The 21,054-nt window shown below is 41.2% G+C and overlaps 1 pseudogene; it reads left to right on the forward strand.

The window, feature by feature from the left end:
* Positions 1-21,054, forward strand: part of LOC117468989 — a 59,914-nt pseudogene that overhangs the window by 22,027 nt on the left and 16,833 nt on the right.

Here is a 21,054-nt window from a genome sequence, read left to right on the forward strand (position 1 = left end):
GCAAGCCTTTTCCAGCAAATCTCCTAGTAATTGATAAAACAGTCAAGGTTCAGACTCTCTCTCCACTTGAGTGTGGCAAGAGCTGATCAAACAAACCTTTTGTGACCTACGGCCTGAGGTTAACTGGTAGAATATAAACAACTGCACTTTCTTGTGTTTGAACGTATATAATTATTAAAAAGAAAGGGGGCATACATGTGGGTAAGAGTAGGCTCCCGTACTTTGTTATTACCATTATACCGTATATGAAACAGAAAAATGTTTTTTATCCTTACACATTAAATCCAACCTCACCTTACCTCACTGCAATCCTGGGCAGCTCCAGCTCTTTAGTTTAATTCACAACATGCAACCTTTTTACTTGAAAAGCATTGAAGATCATGTAGAGGAAAATTATAACAATCAACCAATTAGATACGTTTTACATTTGAACAATAGCAGTTTTGTAAATTCCTTTTGTGTTGTAACTTATGAACAGTATTTAGTGTCATCAGTTCACAAATGTTTACTTACCGGAAAATGGTCCACTTTGGCGGGGGGGGGGGGGGGGGGGGGAGTGTGTGGGAGGGGAGGTGTGTGTGGGTGGGCAATTTCAATATTTAACAGATGCTGACTCAGGATCATTGCAGTCAGTCATGGGTCGTCCAGGGATTCAGATGTGGGGGCGGACACTGTGTGTCTTCTTGAGCTGGATGTGTGTGGGTCCAGCAGTGACAGGACCGTAAGTACTGTCTGATTCGAAAATGAGTGTTGGTTAAAGACTTTCGCTTCATAAGTCTCGACAGCTTATCCATTTCAGAATCAGTGAGATATCTACTGTGTGTGTGTGTGTGTGTGTGTGTGTGTGTGTGTGTGTGTGTGTGTGTGTGTGTGTGTGTGTGTGTGTGTGTGTGTGTGTGTGTTTATGTGGCTGTAGGCAGTACATGGTAGCCATTCCTGCAGTTCTTGAAGCTGGAGCTGAGATCAAATTCTGTGCGAGTCTCCTGCAGCCCAACGAGACTCTGGTGATGACCGTCACTCTGATGTCGGCACAGACGAATACAACCCTCATCCAGCAGACGTCCAGTGAAGACTTTCATATCTGCACTCAGTTCAAGGTCAGCTCTCCAGCAACATTTAAGTTGGAAAATCTTAATATGCTTTCATCACACATCCAGCAACACACACACACACACACACACACACACACACACACACACACACACACACACACACACACGCACACACACACACGCACACACACACACACACACACACACACACACAGACAGGGCTGCCCCTGGCCAACTTGTGGCCCTACGCAAAGTTGTGTCATGAGGCCCCCCGGGTCTGTACCCAAGTTGTCACTCATGTGAGGGGGGGGGGGGTGAGGGCTGCTAGTGGACCACGCTCGTGAACTCGCCGGAGCCTCGCAGCGGGGGAAACTGTGGTGCGGCGCAAGATGAAGCCCCAAGCAGTCTGCGTGTTCTGCGTGTAGGGAGGGGCGGCCCTGCACACAGATTTTAAATGCAACTGCAACTCCTTGTGTGTAAAAATGTTGTGCGTTTTCACCCCAGGATGTGTTAAATTGAGATAAGGCTCATTTTATGTCTTTGTAATATTTTCTGTCACAGACTCCTTCCGTGGAGAATGAAGTGGTGCAGAAGTTCCAGGTGGAAGTACGAGGTGACACATTTTACTCAAAAGAAGTCAGGAAAGTCATGATCAGAAGCTATCAACCAATGACGTTTATCCAAACAGATAAACCAATCTACCTCCCTGGACAAACAGGTAACGTAGAGCGGGTGATCTATGATATTTAACACTGATAGTACCTGGGTTCCCTTTAAAAGCAAATGCATGCAGTACAGGGTAGAACATTCATTAGCATAATGGCATCATATTGTATATATCGACATTTCAGGATTCTAAAAAATAAAGCTCCTTGCTGTCACCCCAAGAAATTACTATCAAGAGATACATTTGTATGCTGTTGTCCTCTTTGATTTTTTTAAACGTTACCATAGATAGATATTTTTCTGTTCGGGCACACTAACATTGCTCTCTCAGGCAGTGAGGAATGCATTTTGTGTGCCCTAGTTTGTGAGTTAAATACACAGAAGCCCAACAACAACATGTGAGTCTGTACATTTGTGTTGGCTTGTATATGATTGGCTTAAAATAAAGAGTTTGCATAGCATATATTAAAAGTAACATTAGCTCATATAAAAAAGTTTATCATAAATATAAAACATGTGATGTTATGTTGTGGCTTTTGTTACATTTAAGCGTTTTCCTGCTGCACCAGTTAAGAGCAGAGAAGTCCCCACACTTGGATATTATAGTAATAAAACACGTTTACTGTAGGCCTATTTCTAAAAGCAAAAAACGTGTGAGCTAAATTAGTTGTTTATTTCATCACCAGCTTTGTACTTCGGATCCACTACCACTTTATTGAGATCTATCATTACTGGATGGATGCCAGAAGCTATGCACGCTGAGCTTTACTTCTTGGGATATTAGACATTTTCCAATGCTTATATTAGACACATGAAATAACGTAAAGTTGTACATTTGATAGAAAATTGTATGATTTCTGAGTTGACTGAAAATCGGTTTTCACCCTGATGTTAAATAAGACAAATAATGCTAATTTTCAGATTTATTGTATTTTGTGCTTCTAATGTGACATGTCTTCATACTTTATTGTTCAAAAAGGTTTTTATATTTCTCATACCGCCTGTGCTTCAGCACCTCTTTTACCCTCTGTCTAAAATGCTCTGAAGGAGCTCATTCCCCTTGCTAGATAGCAAAGCTAAAGTTGATAGCAGCTCTAATATGCAGCTTGTAACCGTTAACACACTTGAACAGGTTTCAAAGTGTTGTGAACAAAAAAGTGTTACATAGTGACATCATTATGTTCAGAAGAAAGAAAAAGGAGTACAATGGAGGCGTTTCAGGCAGAGGAGTGTGTGGAAGAAAAAACTCCCTCTGGAAGGAACCCCTGTTACATACTATAGGAGAGGGAGGACTCCACAAAGCATAATATGGCCTTTTAATACTGTTGAAGGAGAGCTGTACAAGCTTCTTGTAATCTTTCTGCTTTTTATCAGTGAAATTCAGAGTCATCTCACTGGACACCAAGATGAGACCTGCCAATCAGATGGTGAGTGTTTGAACAGTCACTCCTGAAATGTCATTCCCAAATTCAATTTTTAGTGATTATGTTTAATAATGGTTCGGGTTTCAATTTCTGCCCCATTTTGAAAAGTTTGTAGCACGTATATCCTTTAATAAGACATGACAGTGGAACTAATGTTGAGATAAAATTGAACTGTTTATCACTTTTTCTAAAAACTATAAATCAGAATGGCATACTCTGAGCAACAGTATACATGTCTGTCACACATATTGAACATAAAAGCTAAAGTCTGAGGTTACAATGACGTGCAGGTATTCTCCTATAAACTGACTGTCTTTTGGACCCTGTATGATGAAAACAATACAAAACAGCTGGTCCCTTAACAATTCTTTTTTCTTTTGCAGTATAATATCATCGAAATTGAGGTAAGACTACAATGATGTACATAACAAATACATGAAATAATATAAACATTTTATATATATATATATATTATATTACACTGAAGGTAACCTTTTTGGTTAAGTTGGATCAGAATCTCTTAAAGTAATTTGGTCCAGTTTTACTTATTCCCATTTAGAAAATCAGCATTTCCTTCTTATTTGTCCCTTATCCTCAAAATATCACGAAAATCTTGCGTGACAAGAAAATGAGCTATTTCTGTACTGCCTTTTAATGGATTTAATTTGAAGTAGATTTTTTCTTTCATTTGCTCTGCACCCTACATCCTACTTTCGTCAAGTTCTTTTAATCTACTTTATTTATAAATATAGGATGCTAACAGGAACAAGATTGGACAGTGGCTGAATGAAACATCCGATAGTATATTGCAGCTTTCTTATGCCTTGAACTCCGAGGCTCGTGAAGGATCCTACAAAGTTAGTGTGTCGACCGGGTCTAATAAAGTATATCACAGCTTCAAAGTGGAGAAATATGGTAAGGTATTGTTTTAAGCCATCCATTACAATACATTAATAATATTAATAATGAGGCAAGAATGCTAATTATCCTATTTTGTCCCCAGTTTTGCCTAAATTTGATGTTAAAATAACTGCATCTGATGAAGTAAGTATTGATCAGGAAGAAATCAAAGCTGAAGTTTGTGCAACGTAAGTTAAAGCTCTTTGCTAATTTCATTAAACATTACATTAAAGTCCGGTGTGCTGAGTTTTAACAACCCTTTTCTTCTTTGTCTTTCACATTAGGTATACATATGGACAGCCGGTGCCAGGCAGTGTTAACGTAGAGATGTGCAGACCTTTTACACAATTTGTTATATTCACCCATGACAATACAGAGGGAATATCTGCTACATGCTACAAGGAGACAAAGCAGGTACAGTTTTTGTAGCGACACTCTGCTCTCCTGAAGAATAGGTCTTTTCTGATGGCCATTTCTTCCCTTTTCAATTTATTTCATTGTTATTAATCTATTTTATTGTGCTTTCTAGACGGACAAGAAAGGCTGTGCCACTTTTATCTTCCCAATGTCAACCTTCACAAAAGTTGCCCAAAAGGTTCTGCTAGATAAGTTGAAACTCACTGCTGAGATGGAAGAGGAGGGCACGGGCAAGTATTTTTATATATATTTGTATTTTGCTTCTCAATATATTTCTATACATTTGATATATATTTATATATATTTAAAAAAGTAATTTAATCCGGAATATGACATATGGAAGATGTGTTTTTCTTAATATGGAGCATCCTTCTACAGGTATTTCACACCAACAAGAGAAGGGTATGGATATTTCATATGTTGTTGGAAAGCTGTCCTTCACTGACACACCCAAGATTTATGACCAAGGATCAGTTGTGGAGGGAAAAGTAAGTGCATCTTGTCTTCACTTCTTTAGTGTGAGGCAACTGAATTGCACTGTACTGTATATACTGAAATACATTCTCAGTAAAACCACTTTGTCTCCACAGGTAAAAGCAGTTTATTACAACAATACACCAATTGCTGACATGCCGGTGTACCTGTTTATGGGTGAAAGGCGGTCAGCACGTTCGATACAGAATCTCACTACTGACAGCAATGGTGTTGCCCCTTTCTCATTCAGCACAGTTAACGTAAATGGGAACATCCGTTTACAGGTAAGGAAAAACAATCAAGCTTCCCACAATTATGATTCACATCATAACACTTAATAACTAACAATAAAGATGTATAAAACAAAAGCTGAGACCTAAAATGTTTCCCGGTATAATACAATTGACCAAGTATATTAGAAGTGTTGACTTTCTATTGGTTAAGGTAAAGACCAATATTTACATTGGTCTTTACCAATATTTACATAGTTCTTTTCTGTTATCTAGCTAAGCTTGACACCAACATTGGTCGGCCACCATCATAGAACGCCATACTATGAGGCTGGACATCACACAGTTTCCTTGGCCCAAGTCTCTTCTCCTGATACTAAAACAGTCAGCTTCCTGGAGGTGAAGAAGAAGGATAAACCACTTCCATGTGACAAAGAAGAAGAAATCTTTATCCAATACACAGTAGTTGGAGAGGCCCAGGGCTCATTGGATATGATGTATCTCGTAAGTAAAAATGTCCTTTTTGGGGCTGTCATTGATATTAATGCTCGCAATTGATTTGGAAAACTTTAACCAAGTTTGGAAGTGGCTAAAGCTAGATGTATTGCACTTGCTGTAGACCACTAGATATCAGTAAGCAGTGAGCAACTAGTTCAGTGTAACAGCAAACCTAATCCATGACAAATAGCAACTGCACTTGTTCGCTTTAAATGTGGTGTGGAGCATGAGTAGCTTATAGCAGATTTAATCATTTATACCAATATTGGATTGATGATAGTAACTTATTGATGATAGTATCCCAAAAGTATGTAAGTTCTATATTATTTGCTTCTGAGAAGACTATAGTTGGACAGTAATTTCTGAAAAACAATACATATAATAACTTAATTACAGTTGCGAGCCGTGACTTATATAACTAGGCCCTCTGACCCCCCCCTTCCCTCGAAAAAAAACAAGAGTTATTACGTCACAGCGTATACTTCAGCGGAATATCAAAACAGCGGCCCGGGGTGCAAAACGCATCAATGACAGCGACCCTCTACCACACAAAACAAAACCATTTATATAAACACCTATCATGACAGGGCACCCACAGCCAAGTAACAATTACAAATGAATGAAGTCGGCACGGCGGCCCATATTGAAAATGACTTAGGCCTACCTTTGATGATCATATCACTTAAACACAAAGTCCATCCTCCTGTCCTTTTGGATGAAGCACTTGATGGCGGGTCATGCAGCTGATCCTTTGCCACTCTAGTTTATCATTGTAACATTGTAGCTTTTTTGTAGAGGGAACCCGAGTGCAGCTTACTTCCGGGTTTTAGGACGCGTCACTGCACCACTCTATGGCCCAATCCCAAACCACTCCCTCGACCCTACCCCTCCGTGGCGGAGTGAACTCCGCCTGTAGCCACACTCGCAGCTCAACGAGGCTCCCTCCTGTCAGATGGAGGGAGTAAATACAGCGGCAAGCATTGGGACAAACTCCCCTCTCTCCGGCAGAAACAGGAAATGCCGTAACTGTATGTAACAACGGTTTCAAATCAGCATCTCTTTGACAAAAAAATTAAAATTAATAACTCAAATAAAACTCCAAACATCTTTCATTGTGTTACTTTTTTGTAAAGCTCTTTTAGTTTTAAACCTGATGTTTATAAGCTTCTTAGTTTTTGCAACAGTCTGTAAATATACACAACTTTATAATAAAATGCACACACCTTTTTCTAGACTAAACACAGGTATGATCCTAAGTTAAAAACATATGAGGTTATCATGAGGTTGTTAACATCGCAATTTATCAGTGGATGTTTGCTGGAACTACTTGTAAACAGCGTGTTTCCTGACGGACACACACAGCGTGACTCCGGTCAGGTAGAGACGAGTCTCAAGTCAGCACCGATGCAGACTCGGGGTGTTTCTCAATCGCGAGTAAAGCTGCTTCAGAGCCACTATTTCAAGCATACTACGTCATCGAGTGCCGCCGAAGTACTGTTCCAATCTCCAGTATACTTGGAAATCTACCGAGCCCGGCGTACTCCGTTTGGAGAAATATCGAGTCTGCACATGAGTAGACTTCGCGGTCTTAAAATCCCCACAATGCTTTGCGCACGGACCAATTTCCCCAAATCTGTGGCGGAAGATGTAAGGCGGGGCCTCTCATATGACGAACACCTGCACACTTGCTAGCGTGTTCCACACTTCGTTTTCCGAATGCCAGGAAGTATTCTTGACTCGCTTCTGAAGCAAGATGCTCGGCAGACATGTGCTACCAAGCAAGCGTACTCGCGATTGAGAAACACCCTCGCTGTTTGAGGGCTTGATAGCCCACTCCCCCTCCACACCTCTCCACACTCGTTGGTTTGGAACAGCACTTAATGTGGCGGACCCTCCGCGCGAACGCGCAAACGGAGGGGTAGTGTGTAGGGGTAGGGTGTAGGGTGTGGTTTGGGATTGGGCCTATAACACACATGCATAAACTTCACAGCGGGCGGAACTTGTCATAAAGTATGCGAAAATAAAGCCCACCCATTTAGAGGGAAGATATGATTGGTCAATTGTACTGTCATTTGACATTACTCTCTCATTGAGTTACTATAGCGGGCCCTCTGTGAATTCATAGCTGGACCACCAATCAGCTCCTGTCTTCACAGTGACTCGCAGAGATGAGCTTCTTTCATTTAACCCTTCACATTCCAACAGAAACTGAATAGGCAGATTCGAAGGATTTATTTCTTTGGAAATGTTATTTTGAATACAATTAAATCAAGTTATTTTGGTAAAACTATTGAAAAATATAACTAAAAAAATATTTAAAGAAAAATATGTTGAATATCTTAGGCCCTCAGAGAGGGCCTAGAGGGCCCTGATGGCTCGCCACTGCTTAATTAATCTTAACATCTATTCATGTAATATCTCAAATAAAATGATCAAAATAATGGATTAAAGTATCAATAAGAGTATTGATGAATACCGGTTGAAAAGCAGTCTGGGTTTCTATAAAATCCGAACAATACCCACCCCTATTGTTATCCAGATAAGTTTCATCACCGGAGTTCCCCTTTTTTGTTGCTTCTGATTGGTTATTTTCACCAACAACTCCTTTCCCCACTGCTTAAGCAAATAGTCGGTTTGCTAAACCCAGAGTTATCGGTACATTATTCATTCTTCAACTTTTGAAATTCCCCAGGTCCTATCCAGAGGTGCCATTGTCATGCAAGGAGTTAAACGGGTTGAAGTGCAAGATAAATCAGGTGAGAAGAGAATGACATCTTAAAATCTCCCTTTAAATAAGCATTGCTAAATCATTATTTGTATTGTTTTATTGATCCAAGGAGTCATGTTATTGAGGATTGTGGTTCATAACAGTTGGTTTGTGTTTCAGTGAATGAGGGCCAGCTGTCCTTTAAGCTCACACTGTCTCCAGACATGGCTCCAGAAATCCAGGTTATAATTTACGCCATCCTCCCCAGTGAGATTGTGATCGCCAAAAGCGCCGACTTCTCCATTGAGAAATGCTTCAGTCACAAGGTCAGTTTGAGGAGTCACTGTTATGGTCAGATGTAGGTATAGAAAAAAGTGTATATTTATCTGTGCTATCAGTCTCATGCCGGTTTGATGGGCGCTCAAACATCATTGCTCAATAGGAATCGACTACGAAGCTTCTGATACCATAATCTTGATGCATTTGCCTAAAGATTCTGTTCATATGCGGATATCTTTTTATAAACATTCCAAAATACTAACTGTTGTGGAAATTCCAAGATTAATCTTTTTTTTGTTCCTGGTAAGAAAATAACAAATATAGATGTTATACGAGATCATTCATGTTGTGGGTAAAGCATGTGTTTTGACTGAAGCCATGACTGTGATGGAAACTTCTGAAGCAATGGAGAGAGGACTCGAGAGACACGAGGGGAGCAGGAACTTTGATGGCAAACAATGATGGTTTATTTGGAGCTTTGGCCGGAGAATTCACAAGACATGCTGTGCCACGAGTTGACACAGAGGTTGCCAAACCAATTCTGAAGAACTCTTCCGCAGTCGGAGGTTCTATCTAGTTCAGAGTGTAATCAACATTCCTCATTAGCGAGACTAAACAGTAGTAGAGTAGACACTGAATCAACAGAAGTTGTCAGCTGTGGCTAGAGAATGTGCACCCAGGAGCCCCTTGTGTGTAAGATAAGAAGGTGCTTCAGATGTCCTTAAACAATAAACTATCTCATGTCAAGTTGTGCCCGGTTGTAAACTGGCAACAACGACAGCTTGAGCAGCCCCTCCTTAAGAGGGATAGCAGCAAGCCCAGGGCTGAAGACGTGTGTCCATGGGAAAGGAGGCATAGGAAGGAGAAACAGACAAAGTATGTCAAAGGTCAGATACCTAAGCAAATTATTCCCTAACAATGACCAGCAAATTAAAGTTAAAGGAGAGGTGTCATGGCCATTTCCACTGATCATAATTCCATTGTTGAGGTCTACTAAAATAGATTTATACTGTGCATTTTTCCAAACTCACATTGGTTTCTCATACAGCATCTCTGTAAACTACTTGTATTCACTGAATTTCATTCTCTGCCTTTAACGGCTCGTTGGAGCTCCAATAGCTCCAGCCCCCACCCTCCCTGTGAGCACAGTGTGCTCTGATTGGTCGGGACGTTGTGAATCGCGCTGAGCTCCGTGGAGGTGTTGTTTCCTTGTTTAGGATACATCACGAAACACAGCCAAACTCATCCTGAGCACACACAAAGTCACAGCCGAAGTAAAAACAATAAGTGTGGCTTGATATTGAGTAAGAAAAAGGTTGATAAACGCTGTGAGAATGGGTCTGCAGAGAGAATTTCGCCGCGATCCCAACTGTCTGTTATCAGCCTGCAGCCAGGGAGGAGAAATCAGCTGAGCTGCCTGTGTGTGAGGAAGTCCGTGGATTGGTCAATTTGGACCAATCAGCGGGGGCTTAACGTAACGGCTCCGCGGACGTAACGTAACGGCTCCGCGGACGTAACGTAACGGCTCCACGGATTGGTCCATTTAGTTCCGGGTACGGCATGACATCATGCCGTACCCGGAAGAATCAAATGGACAATGACGTATCTCCAACGAGGCGTTTTGGGGAGGTATTTTCTGTGTTAGAGTTTTACTCGCTATAGCGAGTAAAACTCTAACACAGAAAATACCTCCCCAAAACGCTCCCCAAAACGCTCCCCAAAACGGTCTGCAGAGTCAAAACCCTCAAAGTACACCCTATAGGGTGTACTTTGAGGGTTTTGACTCTGCAGACCGTTTACATGCATAAAAACCTTCATAACACACAAGGGGACGGGTAATAACCGGAAAAGCATGACACCTCTCCTTTAAGTTTAATCTTAGCCGAGGTTTAGTATTGAGGCGAGTTTTACCTCTGGAGGGTACACAGGACTTTTAACCTTTGAGGACCATTTACATGCACAAAAACCTATATAACACACGACAGGGAAAACCCCAAAAGGCATAATATGGCCCCTTTAAATGTTGAACAAGCGCAAGGTTGATTTTTGGTGCCTACCCTCTCACCTTGTCACTTCCCAAAAGGAAGCATCGACATTAGCAGAGTTGGGATTGGGGAGTGAGAATAACAACGAAATCTAAAAACCACATTAGACACAGAAGTTGATGCAAGCCACTATGAGTTATTTATTAAGCGTTGGCAGGAACAACAGCTAGCCCATGTCATTCCACTAAAACACTATCTAGCAATGTTGCTATGTGCGGGTCTGGCGTGGGGACATTGCCCCTCTAGGCACTTAAGACCACAAACTACATTAAAGGTTAAACTACACATTTGTGTAAGGTTAAGAACAGTGTAGGTTCTCAAAACAAATCATCTCACCCTCTGGTTGATTAGATATATTTTTGTATATACGTCAGGTGTCGCTGGAGTTCTCTCCATCCTCGGCCGTCCCCGGAGAGCAGACCACCCTGCAGGTGAAGGCCCTGCCAGACTCTCTGTGTGGTGTCAGCGCTATCGACCAGAGCGTCCTCATCAAGGAGCCAGGAAAAACTCTGGAAGCAGACAAGGTACCTGCTAGAATCAACCACAAATAGATACATAGTTAACGTTGCCTCAGCATAAGCTTTAATAAGAGGTTAGAGTTTGTGTTGTCATTTCCTTGTGTCATGGTAATCATTCTCTTCTTCTACCAGTTGAATATCGTAAACAATTATGTAAAACATCTGTTTAATGCAGCTTGATGCTGATTGTGTTGCCATATTTAGTTGAGGCCCATTGTTTTGAAAATGCTATAGGAAAAAGTTATGATCATATTTGTGAGGTGCTGTTTGAACAAATATAATTTATATTCATATTTCAAGATAAAGGACTACAACTTAAATCATAGAGCTCCCCTAAAGAACAACAAACACTTGTCAGTGTATAACATTGAATCATACCTTTCTTCTCAGATATTCAACTTGTTGCCTGTCAAAAAAGCATCCCATGTTCCACATAATGTTGAAGATCGTGTAGAATGCTTGCTTGTAAGACCCAGAAGATACGCTATTCCATATCGTGAAAGAAACCAGAGAGATGATGCTCATACTGTTTTCCAGGTACTTAGTGCACACACATTAATGTACAAAATAAAGCATACACCAATATATGTAGTTGTTGCCTAGTTAATCAACTTTTAAGTGATGACTGTATTTATGTATTCAGAATGTAGGTATGAAGATAGCAACAAACCTGGTTATCAGAGTGCCGACATGCCTCAAGTACAGAGGAAGAGAATACCACCAGGGCCATGGTATTTGATTTTCTTGTTCTATCAAATGACACATTCTGTTTATTTACCAGCTTTTAAAAAGGTCACTATGTCATTGCTTTCTGCTGCTTCTGATGGATTATTGTATGCTTTCATTTCAGGTATGAACACAGAATTAATGTATCTTCGAATGGAGAGCCCTTCCGCAAACCAACATTCTTTTGATTCACCGATTGAGACTGTCCGCACTTTTTTCCCCGAGACCTGGATATGGGAGCTTATAGAGGTTGGGTAAGATTTTGCCTCAAATCGTTTTCATGGTCGTGAATTGAGGGAGTTTCTCCCTGCACAAAGGGTTAGCAGGAAAAGCACTGTTCAACTAGAATGGTTTTTAACCTGCTGGCTCAAATATGTATGTAAGGACTTTTGTTATGCCAAGGAACATGTATTCATAATTTTACAGACATTTCTTTTTAAATGATTCTGTAGGGGGAATAGTGTTTTTTTGGTGCTAGTGGGAATCATTTTCAGGGTTATAGCTTCTGTTACCATCTCAGGATTGCGATCTGAGGAGGGCTGAGAAAATTAATGAGAAGTCACACAAGTTAGCGTATAGAATGGTCTGGCTTTATTGACATTCCTTAAAGTGGACCTATCATGCTATATTTAAATGATATATTGTAGGGCCATACCTATATAAGGTATATTTATACGTTTCTGTTTTCAAAATACCAAACAGATCATGCATTTTAGCCATGCCTCATTTCGCTCTTTGTGCTGTTTGCTGTCTACGGGTCTGATTCTGCTGACCACGCCCCCCTGCAGGAGAGGGGAGACGTGCTCTGATCAGCTGCTGGGCTGTCAGAAGAGGGGGAGAAAAAGAGATCTCCCGTCCTCCGTGTTTTATATTATTAGAGTCGTTATTCATTTGTTTTAAAAGCTCAATAAATAACAAGAAGACCTTTGACCGGCACTTTTCTAATTTTGTCCGGAAGATTTAAACTTTAACGGACATCTTGACCGGCGAAAGAAACTGAAACTGAAACTCTGCCGCACGGTCCCCTCGTTCCTTGGAAGAGACGGAGAGGTGGGTGTTTGCCATCTGCCGGTGGACTAACCGGAGAGAATGACAGTGCTTGCCTCGACGGGGAGGGATTGCATTGAATTAAAGCAGCGGGAGCAAACGCTTGTCTCAGGGAGGGAGAAAGAAAGCCACAGCGGAGAATAAACAGAAGGGTAACCATGGTAACTATGGGCGGGGAAGTCTTCTTCGCTGCTTTTGTGCAGACTACAGCGCCACTTACAGGCCTGGCATATGTACTACAGCGTCTCCAGCGCTTTCGAGCGGCAATGGCCGGCCGTGGCCCAACCCCACATTCCCCTGATAGGTGGAGAGTTGGCCCAATAGCCGTAGCGCCACCGTCCTGACATCAGGACAGTGTTCAAATCTGGATCAGTTTTTATCAGATCCGTTGCAGCCCCTTTTTTAGAGATTTGGGTATGGAGGAAAATAGAGAGGGTTGTGTTTTCTGACACTTGGTGAGTTCCCTGGAACACCGGGGACACATATTCATGTATAAAAGACGTACAAAAGTGCATTTTGCATGATAGGTCCCCTTTAAGTTTGTGTCTTTACCAAAGAATAACACCTTTATTTATGATCCTAAGGCATATAAACTAGGGCTGTCAGTCGATTAAAATATTTAATCGCGATTAATCGCATGATGTCCATAGTCAATCGCATGATGTCCATAGTTAATCGCTAATTGATCGCACATTTTTTATCTGTTCTAAATGTACCTTAGAGGAATATTTTTCAAGTTTTGAATACTCTTATCAACATATGAGTGGACAAATATGCTTTATGCAAATGTTTGTTTATTGTCATTGGAACAATGACAAATATTCTCCTGAATATTTTCAATACAACAACCTGGAACCTCTCTCTCTCTCTCTTACACTCTCTCCCAACCCTGTGTACTTCTTTGCACAGAGCCAGTTGCCCAAACAGACAAGCCTGTTTACAGTTGTCGGCGAAATGCCGCTCCTCTGTCTTCATAACAGTCAAAGCATGAGACTGAAGTTCCCACTGTGGGTCAAAATAATGCGTTGTGATGTGCAGTCGACACGTTGGATGCGATCCGAATTATCTAACGCAGCCCCTCGTCCTCCACAATGTTAAGCTGTAGCCACCCATTTAGCTATCGCTGTTGTTGTCCAGAGGCCTGTACTACGAAGCTGGATTTTCGCTTAGCCGGCTAACTTCAGGGAAATCTCGGGCTTTCCGGTCCTACGACGCTGGTTCTCTTTTTAGCAGGCTAGATTTCCATGGTAACTTATGCTGAGCGGCAAACCTGCCTCCGGAGCAGGTTAGGTGGCAGGCATAAGAGATCAAACTCAGTGAAGCACCGCTCTGCTGACCAATCAGAGCTCCGTGTGCAGAGTTTAAAGCGATCAATTCATATTACAGGATAGAGGAAATACAGAAAAACTGCCGTTGCAGGAAAGACGGCCGGCAAAATCAACTGACTGTGTGAACGTGAAAATTAATAGAATATCCCCTCCCATCTTCAGAGCAATCTGACTATTATAATATTAGCGTTAAGAAAGCTTACTTAAATATCTGCCATGACATAAGTAACCGGATCAGAGTAACATTAAGTACAGTCCGCGGCACTGTGAGTGCAGACGTCGATGTGTCCCATTATCATTCATATCATATCACATCATAATGTATCATATATTTCCTTATTTGAGTCAGCTTCTTGAGCTGTATCTGGCCGTGCAACACTCACAGTGTCACATACTGTATGCAGAAGTATTATTTTAAGCAACACATTAAGTTGACGAAACACTCGAGTCAAATGTAATTAAAGTCAGATCCACTCGTGCCTTGGACGGGGCAGTGATTCATAAACCTGTTAATGTACGCATTCAAACACTTTTTCTTTTAACCAGCTGTATTCACCTTGCAGGTGCAGCTATGTGGCTTTTATCCTGGATAAAGTGTTTAAGTCATGGATGTTTAAAGTTTAACTTCTTCATATTTGACTAATATTAAAGTTCACTTTTCATTCAGGAAGTATGACGCTGCGCTGTCAGTACGCTTGTCCGTGTTTGAGATTGGTCGAATGCTCCAAATACCACCCCTTTCATGTGAACGCGCACCTAACTAGATAGGATACGGCTGGCTTGAGCGATCCACTTGATAACCAGCGTCGTAGTACAGTTTAGCCAGAGCGCGTATGTTTTGGATTGGGCCAACCGGCTAACTCAAACATATCCAGGTTAGGTTGAACCAGCTTCGTAGTACAGGCCTCAGGCGTCTCCCCGGCAAACTTTCAAGCGTGGTCTGCCGCAAGCGAGCGGCAGGAGCGGGGCTGTCAGCATCAGCTGTGTGCTTGGTTTGCTGTTTAAAACACATTTTTTTGTATCCACCATATCTCTCGATAGAATCTCCCACCATCCAACTAACAACAACAACAACAACGTCAAGCCTTTGGGCTCTGAAACTACGGGGCGGGCCGAGGACAAATACACATGCGTTAATCGCACGTTAAAATAAGTAGTGGCGTTCAAAAAGTTCACACGTTATTAACGCGTTAACTTGACAGCCCTAATATAAGCTCAAACTAATTACTAAAAATGCCAAACACATACAGTACTCTGCATGTGTTATTCACATGTTAGTTTCTGCCCATACATTACACAACTTCACAGAATAACAATAATGCAATAACTGTTCCTCATAAATTATAACATATTTACAAATACAATTATAAAAATAAACATATAGAATGTTGTGGCAATCTCTCAACTTCTTCACTCTTGACCCGAATTAGAATGTCAGACCTCAATCCAATGTAAGTGTAGAGCCCCATACAGGTTAAACTGTATAATAACACGTACATTATATCATTAAAAGTGTAATGAAGCTTGGTGAACATTCAATTTGTAAATACATTTAAAAAAATGTTTTTTAATTATGGTGACCGTTATATCTTACTTTACGTATTATATGCCTCATTTTTTACAGTCTTGTATGTTTTCAAGTTCACAGATCTGTTTGTGTGTTTCTGCTGATCCAGAAAGTCTGGAACGAAGGATGTGTCCGTCACCAGTCCCAGACACCATCACCACCTGGGAGACGGAGGCGTTCTGTTTGTCCCTCTCAAGGTTTTGGCTTGGCTCCTCGTAAGAGATCACGGTCTTCCAGCCCTTCTTCCTCGAGCTCAGCCTGCCCTACTCCATCATCCGAGGGGAGCACTTTGAACTGAAGGCAACCGTCTTCAACTACCTGACCAGCTGCATCATGGTAACTTATATTTCCACATACCCCTACATATTTACGTCAGCATGCTCATAATAGTTGCTAACATGCTTGAGATGTTTACCGTCTTAATTTAGCGTGTTAGCATGGTGACATTTGCTAATTAACATTTAACACAAAGTACAGTAGAGGACTGATGTATTTGGCCAATTAAATATTTGACCTGATTATGCTGCTATTGCCAAGTTAAGGGATCACCAGGTGAAAATGTAACAAATGTTATGGAAATGCACCCAATATAAATGCAATTTATAGTTGTGTAATGACTGCACTGTACTTGGACTGAATTGCATATCCTTCATCTCATTGCATAGAAATGTAATCTCTTGATAGGTGTTTCTTTTCAATAGGGTTCCTCTGGCATTGCCTTTTCACATTCCTACCTCCAAAATGTCCCAACAAACTATTTATTTGTGCATCCGTCTATGGACTGTTTTTTTGCAGCATGGATTCTGCTCAGAACTTTCCACCCATAGACAATTGTTATTGTGTGTTGCGTTGCAAGTGACACATCCTTTGACATCTGATCGGAAATTGAAGTTCTGGAGTCAATTTGGATATAATCTGCAAAATGCCAAAAAGAGATTTTGGCTGGCATTTCTAAACAAGGCCTTAGTCCCTACTCATTGACCAAGTTCTTAAAACATTTGCCTCACTGAATAAATACTCAGACATTCACTCAATATTCCTTATACTTGTGATCCCACATATTTCCTCTGAACACCATAACCAAATGTAGGATTGTACAATATACTTAATTGGTTTCCTCTATGAGTTGATACATATGTTCTCATTATTTAGACTGTTATTGATATGGACTAAAACCACTCACTTTTTACAGTCAATAAAAAACGATATTAGATCATTATTGCCAGCCATGACAGTAATGAAATCGAGGTTTGTAGTTGAGATCAAAATGTAGGCGAAGTAAAAAGATGGGCATTGCTCAGTGAAGACATCTGATGTAGGGGTGTCGGAAATGTGGGGGAGGGGCAATTAGCTCCCACTTTACACCCCTGGTTCTATTTGGCATCACATCTTGATCCCATCGCTAGAAGGGTCTCTATTTAAAACCTGTATTTTGCCTTTTCCTTCACCATCTCTTTAACGGGCCCTTTCAACAAAATCATGATGACAGAGAAACCAAGGTTCTTGTAAATACCTGGAGTAATCTTCATTTATTAACTTTAGTTTTCTAACTCCTTGATTATTCTCTGCTCTTATTTGAAAATAAAGTCTGCAAGATACACCTAAGAAAGGTGAAAATGGTGTAACATCATGCTGCAGTTTAAACAATAGTGTGGAGCTGGGATGACGTGAGGGAAAACCTGAAAGTTAGCATCCATAGTCCCACTGGGTTTGCAATCTTGCAAAAATGATGCTGTGGTAAATACAATTAAACATTCATGATACTTACGGTACGTCCACACGGTTCCGTCGCGTTGACGCTTGCCGGTGGGCGTGTCTGGCGCGCGACCAACAACCAATCACATTAATCTCCCACCCTGGACACACAAGCACGAGGTTTGATGGGCTAGTGCTTGTATATGATTTGATTGGCTGGCACTTCCGTCGTCCGTTAGAGGTTTTAGTTCAGCGGGATAATCTCAACATATTAACACCAATCTTATAATTTTCTAAGTATTAATGTTATCGCCAAAGGGCTAAAAATAAACTCACAGTTGTATGTTTTTAAGCCACCGCCACTGAGTTAAAGGCAACTAATGTTCTATGTGTATTAATCTCATTTGACCACTTGTTAGCAACCACCTTTTTTAAGACACGGAAGCTTCAGATATTCATCGGTGTGGTATTTACTTACGGAATTTATGTTGTTAATAAAGAAATATCTTTTTCGGTTTGATGGGCGAGCGCTTGTACTGGCATATGATTTGATTGGCTGGCGCTTCCGTCGACGCTTGAGAAGTTGAACTTTTCTCAACTTTCGAAGCGAGCAACAGAGGCAAAGCTACGCGACGGAACCACAATGCAGTTCGGCAAAGCTTGACGTCACCCCATTCATGGAGCTTACACACGGCGGCGTGCGTTGAAGCTTCAACGCTTCTGCCCATTCACTTTGAATGGGGTGACGTCACGCTTCGCCGAACTGCATTGTGGGAGCAAAGTGTAGCTTTGCTCGCATTGCTCGCTTCAAAAGTAGAGCAATGTTCTACTTTTGAAGCTTCAACGGAAGCGTCAGCCAATCGAATCATATGCCAGTACAAGCTCTAGCCAATCAAACCGCTGCTTGTGTGTCCGGGGCGGGAGATTCAGGTGATTGGTTGTTGTTCTAGCTTCAGACATGCCCACCGGCAAGCTTCAACGCACGCCGCCGTGTGTAAGCTCCGTCAAAGTGAATGAGAAGCGTCTCCGTTGAAGCCCGCGACGGAACCGTGTGGACGTACCGTTAGAGGTTTTAGTTTAGCGGCATAATCTCAACATATTAACACCAATCTTATTATTTTACTACCAATACTAAGTATTAATGTTATCGCCAAAAGGCTAAAAACAAACTCACAGTTGTATGTTTTTAAGCCACCGCCACTGAGTTAAAGGCAACTAATGTTCTATGTTTATTAATCTCATTTTGACCACTTGTTAGCAACCACCTTTTTTAAGACACGGAAGCTTCAGATATTCATCGGTGTGGTATTTACATTTTTTTACAAAACTGTGTCTCAGGGCTTCTTAATATTTAAAAACCTATTAATGTGTCAAACCAGATTAACTGGAAGAAACTCAGATACGAACCATTTTTACCAAAACAAAACACAAGTCTCATAAGAAGTGTCTAAATGACCCCTGAGCGAAAAAATGCTAACGCACTTGGCACAGAACTCAAGGTAAAGATACCCTTATTACTTATCGTAACTGCACATACAAGATATCCGATTAAAGCTGAGATTCCACAGATTATATAGGTACTATTATCATCACTGAGCGATCAGAACTCGAGACAGGGGAAGCAAACACAGACATCACAACCAACCCAGTCTCACGGCATTTCGTGTTCACAACATTTAATCTATTGATTCGTGTTCACCAACACGATTTTCCCCTTTTTTTCGTGTCACACAGAACGATTTTAAAAGCAATGTATTTCTATTGGTAGTATGCTTCGTGCCTGCACCACGTCTTTTTGTCCGGTCGGGTCTTGGAAGGCCGGAAGCTGTGGGGTTCATAAAAACATGTTCTTACTCAATATCAAGCCACGATTATTGTTTTTATTTTAAATCGTATAATGTCGGACTTTTTTTGCCGTATGTGAGGAAAATAAATGGGGCTCAGAGCCTCAGAATACTGAAATCTGTATTTTTAAAATCTTTTTTTTCCTTCTAATTTGTTATTCTTTTCTAAATAGCACACTGTTATTTACTCAACAATAACACACAATTATCCATGTTTTTATTTATTTGTTTAATTCCATAATCTCTGGCTTTTTTGGCGTCCGTCAGGAACTGAATTTCAAAATAAAATAACCGGAAACAGATACACAGCCACTGAACTGATTACCCAAGATCCTCAGCCAGGGGCGTCGCCTGGACCTGAAAACATTCGGGGGCTTAGCCCACAGTGGCGGCGGCACTACAAGTGGAACTTTTCACTGCCAACAGTCCCCACACGCACACACACAGTACACCCGCGACTGTTACAATGAAGGCTCGATAATCAGCTCACGGCATATAGGCAGGGGTAAAGTGGTATTTTTATGAGTGGGGGGTCTCACCTCCCTCTAGGGGGGTCCGGGGGGATGCTCCCCGGGAAGATTTTTTTTTAAATATTGAAGGTTAAATGCATCAATCTGGTGCACTTTGAGAGCAAAATTGAAGAGATCTATGGATACCTCTCTCAACACCCATATGAAGCAGAACTGTAAACAGATGTACTTTTTCTTTATGGATATTTTACTAATCACTCCCCTTTTAAACTCTATTCTTGTTTTACTGCCATATAGTATTTCATAACTGTTTTTTCCTTTATTCTCTTATTTTTTGTATAACTATAATGATCATATGAAGGTGTGCCGCGGAAATAATCTTTTGAATAATTTGTGACCAAACCGTTTGAGACCCACTGAGATAACTTAGACTAAAGTTAAGTATCTAAACACTCAGAGAGTCCTTTAGCTCACTTGAGTCTCTCAGTCTGAGAGGAGAGGACTCTCCTCCAGCTTCTTGTGGAACAAACAGCTCCTTATGTCCGTTAGTGGAGCTAGCTAACCAGATGCTAACAACACGTCCATGCTGGCATCGGTCCCTCCCTCCCCTCTCTCTCCTCCCCCTCTCTCCCTCTCTCTCTCTCCATCACACTAAATGCGCTATTGCCACACACACACAGAGCCGAGCTTGAATGACACAAGCACACGTTTATTTCCATGCAACTCTCTGATTGGTCTGGTGTCATGCCTCTGTTGCATTCACTGAACACGGGAAATTACAGTGCTGCCGTCCTCTCTTGTGTCATGATGAGGTTCACGTAAAGCACGGTTAATGTATTATATTATTGAGGGAGAATTGGTCCGGGGCTACAGAAAAAACATTCGGGCTAAAGCCCCGGATGCCCAGGCCAGGCGACGCCACTGTCCTCAGCTATGGTTTATAAGCTCTGTGATTGGATTGTTTTATGCGATATGAAATCCGAAAAAACATTTAAAAAGAAAATAATACTTTATACCGGGTGTGCTTGCTTTTTCTTTGAAAGTCATCACATAACGGCATTGTAATACATGGTTCGGCTGCATTAAATATTACACATCTGCCGTAGTTCTCTATTTATAGAGCCCTGATTAGAAGACTCCTAGACAAACTGGAAGAACTGCTACCGA

This window comes from Trematomus bernacchii, unplaced genomic scaffold, assembly GCF_902827165.1.
Source record: "Trematomus bernacchii unplaced genomic scaffold, fTreBer1.1, whole genome shotgun sequence".
Taxonomy (NCBI): domain Eukaryota; kingdom Metazoa; phylum Chordata; class Actinopteri; order Perciformes; family Nototheniidae; genus Trematomus; species Trematomus bernacchii.